Source organism: Lycorma delicatula, chromosome 1 (assembly GCF_047948215.1).
Source record: "Lycorma delicatula isolate Av1 chromosome 1, ASM4794821v1, whole genome shotgun sequence".
Lineage (NCBI taxonomy): Eukaryota > Metazoa > Arthropoda > Insecta > Hemiptera > Fulgoridae > Lycorma > Lycorma delicatula.
This window is the reverse complement of record NC_134455.1, coordinates 142,822,981-142,829,984: the sequence shown is the minus strand read 5'-3', so window position 1 is coordinate 142,829,984 and position 7,004 is coordinate 142,822,981.

The following is a 7,004-nucleotide window of genomic DNA, read 5'->3' as shown; positions in this document are numbered from 1 at the left end:
ATTAAAGTACCAAAATTTTTGTCTAAGTTTTTTTTCAGAATCCATTTTAAGGATCCTGTTCCAATTCCACCTTCTTGAAAATAAAAATAATAGGGTTAAAATAAAGAGTTTTTAAAAAATTTAGGAAAAAATTACTATCGTTAAAATTAAAAAGTTTCTTTGGTTTTTCTTCTTTAAGATAAAAATTGACCGGGGTCGAATTTTTTTATCTTCAGTAAATCTTTCACTTTTTTTTAATAAAATCTTTTCTTACACGTTATTTTATTTTCTTCAAAAATTAGGTTTTATAAATACAAAATTCACCAATATTAAAAAAAAAATTAAGTAACCTTTAATTATGAAACCAAATAATAGATTTTGTGATATTTGTTTAATATGTGAGGAATGTAAAAATCTGACGGAATAAATAGACATTTGGAAGTGTCTTAATGAAGAATTACGGTAAATGAAACTATTTAATGTGATATAAAATGACACAATATCAGGAAACGGTCAAAACGTTTTCTTAAACTTACGATTCAATACCAAAAAGGGATGGTCTAGAGATACAATTAAGGGAAGTCTCAAGAAATACAATTATCACAGATAATGAATTCAATTCTGCATTCAGGAAATATTCTTTTCCAAGTACTGAACAGAAAATGGATCAATCTTTACAGAATAAATACATAAATTTATAAGGTATTTGGCACAAGGAATGCGAGTGGGCTGTAATTATTGATAAGAGATAATGGTGAAAGATAAAGAAGCAAGTGTGTGTTTTAAAAATATGAAAAAGCATTCAAGCTTGTCAAATGAGAAAACTAATGGAAATATTAAAAAGTTAGAGTAGGCTGGAAAGGAGAAAATTAATTACAGGAGAACCTCGATTTTATTTTATCTTAATTTATTTCCATCTGAATGGTTAACCGGTACATAATAATGAAAGGGAAAACATTCTTCAGGTGGTTTAGCCCTACAATGAGGACGAGAAGAATTTTTACACTACTCAACATTCCACGCTCACGAACTGCGTACTTATAATGTTCAGAAAGTTCAACACCTCCAGCTTGGTGATCATGTCAGACGACTGCAATTTTGTTAACGGGTTAACAATAACTACCACTTAATTCCGTTCACATTGTTTTCGGACGAAGCTACTTTTACCCGTAATGGCATAAACAACACATGCAATTCACGTCGTGGTCTGAAGAAAGCCGTACAATACCGTAGTTGAATCAATTTCCAGCAACGATTTTCGGTGAACGTTTGGTGTGGCATGATCGACAACCAGTTTACAGGTCCTCTACTATAACAACATGTCACGGAGAGAAATTATTTGAAATGTTTAAACAATGCTTGAAAATTTCTCACTGGCGAAACGAATTACATATACTATTAAGTTGATAAAGCACCAACCCATTTCTCGAATAAAGTAATACAATTCTTAGAAGAAAAACTCACTGGTAAATGGATTAGATGTAGAGCCGGTAAATTCGCCTCCTACATCATCGGACATTATTCCCTTACATTACTATTTATGGGGATGGATGAAATGTGAGGTATACAAGCAAAATGTGGACACACCTGATTATTTAACCCACCGGGTTGGTCTTGTAGTAAACTCGCCATCGGAACTCAACTAATTTCGAAGTCGAGAGTTCTAAGGTTCAAATCATAGTAAATGCAGGTACTTTTATACGCATTTGAATACAAGATCGTGGATACCGGTGTTCTTTAGTGGTTGGGTTTCAATTAATCACAAGAATGGTCGAACTAAAACTGTACAAGACTACACTTCGTTTATATCCATCCTGTTAAATAATACCTTAAGTGGTAGACAGTTCAGGCTAAACAGAAACAGAAAGAACATCTGATGAAGTGTCGCTGACCATCATTACTGTCCTCATCAAGGAACTAGTAATGGGAAGAATCGTGAATGAGTCGTTCCATCTATTTGATTCTTTATACGGAACGAAAGAATCAAGAATCGGTTTGCAGGAGAAACCGATTCTTTTTACGATTCTTAATAATGAATTGGATAAGCGACAGGAAACCAAATCTTTCTCAATTACTATTCGATTCATAGTAATCTTTCTTGTGCATAGCTTGTAGTAGGGGACCCACCGGGTTGGTCTAGTAGTGAACGCGTCTTCCCAAATCAGCTGATTTCAAAGTTAAGAGTTGTAAAGTTCAAATCCTAGTATAGTAAAGGTAGTTACTTTTATATGGATTTCAATTTTAGATCTGGATGCTAGTGTTCTTTGGTGGTTGGGTTTCAATTAACCACACATCTCAGGAATGGTCAAACCGAGAATGTACAAGACTACACTTCATTTACACTCATACATATCATCCTCTGAAGAATTATCAGAACGGTAGTTACCGGAGGCTAAACAGGATAAAGAAAGCTTGTTGTGGGGGATCCTCCTACCACACCAAATTCTAGCTTGCGTTTGTTTTCTTATAGCCACAAGTGACGCATAATTTATTACATCACCATCACTAATGTTTATTGACATTCGGCAAATTTATTACTTCTGATTATAAAATATTTTCATTAACTGTGCTATTTAACTGAGTTAATCTTAAACTATTAAATTTTATCCGTAAGCCCCATAAAACATTTTTTGTTTATCATCAACTACAGCGAAATGAGAGACAAATATATATTTTTTGAACTCATTAAAGTATTTATAACTTTTTTCTTGTTAACCTTCCGAAGCACCGTCAGGAATTACTTCAGAAGGTGAATAAGGGTGATATGTATGAGTGTAAATGAAGTGTAGCCATGTACAGTCTCAGGTCGACCAGTTCTGAAATGTGTGGTTAATTGTAAACCCAACCACCAAATTTCACCGGTATCCACGATTTAGTGTTCAAATCCGTATAAAAGTTTCTGCCTTTACTAGGACTTGAACCTTAGAACTCTCGACTTCGAAATCCGCTGATTTGCTTAAACGCGTTCACCACTAGACCAACCCGGTGGGTAAAAGTATTTATAACTAGAAAATTTATCTCTCTAAAGCTATAAATGACAAGTGGATAATTTAAAATAATATAGCTTGTACCGTACCTTATTTTTGAGCGAGTCACTGATTCCGTCTTTGTTGTTTTTTTTTATCACATCGATGTTACGATTTTATATTTACTTTGATGTTTTTACTAATATGCGCACAGTTACTTACACAAACATTTTGTTTTTTAAAAATTGTTGGTTCTATTATGACAAAAAAATAATAAAAATAAATAATTAGTTGATACCTTTCAAATAAACCTTATAATATTTTATATATTTACATGTAAAAATATAATTTTTTCGAAATTCTTTGATGCAAGTCTATTTCGCCTTTCTGTATTAACTATCCCGCTTTTGAAAAAATTCGTTCACAGGGAACAGAGGTTGCAGGAATGCAAAGTCTAGTTTGCATTATTTTGAATAATCTTGGATAAATTAACCTTTCTTTCCATCAAGAGAGAGGATTTTGTGTTCTTGAGATGAGCGGTTCATTTATATATTTATCTAGCTCTAAAATTCCTGCTACTGTTTGGTTTGAATTAGTTAAAATTGGCGTTACTTTTTTATCAAAATCTTCCCGTGTGGTTGAAATGGAGGGTTCAATAATTTCTTGTTCGGTTTCAAACCTATCGCCTTGTTCGATCTAAGTACTTCGAACTTTCTGTGAAAATGTTGTGTAAGTATTTTGGTAAGATGCCTCATCTTTAAAGTCTTGTTCTTTAAACCGTGGATCTAATAGCATGCTTTTAAGCAAAATATTATTATTTTCAACATCCTAATATCTATGTTGCTGTTGGTCTACCATCTTGTTACATACTTACTTTAACGATTTCAGAATTTTGAGTAGAAGATTTAATCTTAAGTACATGTCTTGTCATTGTTCACGCCAATAAACAGATTTTTGAAATAGTGACAGATTTTTGAGAACTTATTTCAATAATTATCTCTTCAAACATTTACAATAATTTGCACATTTCAGCTATAATTGTCCACTCATCAAATGTAACATTATTAAGAGTAGGATTCACCAAAGCGATAATCGAAATTAGTGGGTGTTTTGTTTCTAATAACCTATTAAACATGTGCAGGAGTGAGTTCTATCGGGTAGGCACTTCCTGTTTTAATTTTTTTTAATTCATTTGTCGCTGCATGTTTTGCAGTTTGAAGGCAGCATGGAACTTTGTTTAAAAAATTCGACAATTGCCTTCGATTTTACCACAATTGTTTTACTTCAGACACTGCTGTTTGGACAATTAAATTAATTGTATGCGCTAAGCAAGGAATATGGCGTAGCTGATAATTGCGAATAGCAGCTTTTAAATTTGCTGCATTGTCAGTAACTGCTCCTATTTTTTCAATAATAGCCCATTCATTGAATTTACCTTGTAATTCAATGGCAATGTTTTCAGCGGTATGTTGACAACAGATTTCCATACAAGTAACTGGGTTTTTAAATTGCAATCATGGTCAATGAAATGGATAGTTATGGCCATATAATTATTATTTGAAACTTATGTCCAACTGTCAGTAGTTATTGCGCATGCTTCTATATTAATTATATGACTTACGAACCTCACAAGAAATTCTATCATATAATTGTGGAATTAAACTAGTTGTAATTGTTTTCCGACAAGGAAGCGAATACCCAGGGGTGTAACATGTGAACAAACTTCTTGAATTCTTCACCTCAACGAGTGAAATAGGTTGATATTCTTTAGTTATTAACCTAATTAATTGAATATCTATCGCTCGGCTTTTACTTTGAGGGACAGGTTTTGTAACAAAGTAAGTAAGGGAAAAACGTTTGTTTTTTTTTTTAGAACAAAGATGTTATTGGATGCACAGAAGGAGGATTAGGCGATTCAACAAGGTTTGCTAATTTAAGGGCTAATTGCTACGATTCATTTGGTTCAGTTGCAATAGACGTAGTAGGATTTAAATTATAATGCCTTTTTGAAACATAATCAGGCCTACTAAGAATAATTGTAAAATATATCTTGAGCATGACAGTATGCGCAAAAGAACGACAGTAATTAACATTGTGCAACATAGCTTCCCGCCCGAATGAAATTAAAAGGAAAAAGAATAATGATGTCATATAGAATGTATGCGTAAGTTTAAAATTTCCCTTCTGTGTTTAGCGATGACGTTTGTTGATGTAAGCTTGATTTCGTAAAGGAATCGAGTAAGAGATGAAATAAGGAGAATCGTTGGGTAGGTGAAGGGAATAGAGCATGCGTATTGGAAGTGATAGGCTACTAAATATCGTATTCAACCGAAAAAGAATCAGATGTTCTTAAGAGTCGAATAAAGTTGAAAAGAGAAGAATCGAAGACATTAAGTAGGTATACATCAACTGAGTCGAACAGCAGTATGAAGACCGCTAACTTGGCTGAAGAATAGAAAGAGAGCATGCGCATTATTGTTTACAGCTCTCTTTTTCCTGTTTAGCCTCCGGTAACTACCGTTCAGATAATACTTCAGAGGATGATATGTATGAGTGTAGTCTTGTACATTCTCAGTTCGACCATTCCTGAGATGTGTGGTTAATTGAAACCCAACCACCAAAGAACACCGGTATCCACGATCTAGTATTCAAATCTGTGTAAAAATAATTGGTTTTACTAGGACACTTGAACGCTGGAACTCTTGACTTCCAAATCAACTGATTTGGGCAGACGCATTCACCACTAGACCAACCCGGTGGGTGAAAAGAGTGTACAGCTCTGATAGTGGCGGGAAGGAAAATAATCATTGAATTTTTTACAAATCCATTCCAAGAATCGATTCCTGAAAAAGAATCGTTTATCCCACCACTACAAGGAACGCGAAAATATGATTAGGCTGGCACAGAAAATGTAAGGAAGAGTTGAAAAGTTCATCGATGAAAATGGTGAAATTTTCGAACATTCATTGTAAATTAATACAACATAAACCACAGTAAGATTTTTAAAAGTAAATCTGAAGTATTTTAATTTTTTAAAGGTCTAAATTTATTGTCCTAAAAACTGCTGTTTTTAATTTCATAATTTTCTGTCACGTTTTATTTTTGATAATAAAACCTAAGTTTCTGTTTAGTTTTAATGTAACATTAATTTTCTCAGTATTAAATTCTATTCAAGTTTAGATAACATAATTTATCCATTTATTAGTTATTTTACTTCAAACCTAAAAAAATGTATTTTTCTGTGTTACGTTGGCTATCATAAACAGAAATTTGGTTTCTGTTCAGCCTTTGTCAGGATTACTTAAGAGCGTGACTTGAATGAGTATAAACTTGTACAGTCTCAGGTCGACCATTTCTGAGATGTGTGGTTAAATGAAACCCAACCACCAAAGAACACCGGTATCCACTATCTAGTATTCAAATCCGTATAAAAGAAGCTGCCTTTACTAGGATTTGAACGTTAGAACTCTCGACTTCGAAAATCAACTGACTTGGGAATACGCGTTCACCACTAGACAACCCGGTGGGTTGTTACCTAAATACCTCTCTTTTCCCTGTTTAGCCTCCGGTAACTACCGTTTAGATAATACTTCAGAGGATGAATGAGGATGATATGTATGAGTGTAAATGAAGTGTAGTCTTGTACATTCTCAGTTCGACTATTCCTGAGATGTGTGGTTAATTGAAACCCAACCACCAAAGCACACCGGTATCCATGATCTAGTATTCAAATCCGTGTAAAAATATCTGGCTTTACTAGGACTTGAACGCTGTAGCTCTCGGCTTCCAAATCAGCTGATTTGGAAAGACGCATTCACCACTAGACAACCCGGTGGGTCGTTACCTAAATACCTAACGTTCTAAAGTTTAACTACTACTCCGCACTGGAGTTAGTAATGAAATCGAAGAGCGAAACTTTTCCGTTACCTTTTTTTAACACGCTGAATGTACGACACGTATGCGATACCAAATCAAGTAACAGGTAACAAATTTTATCTGTTCTTTGCAGGCCGGCAAACCGTCATATCACTAAGAAAGGTGGGAGAAATCGTATTAAAC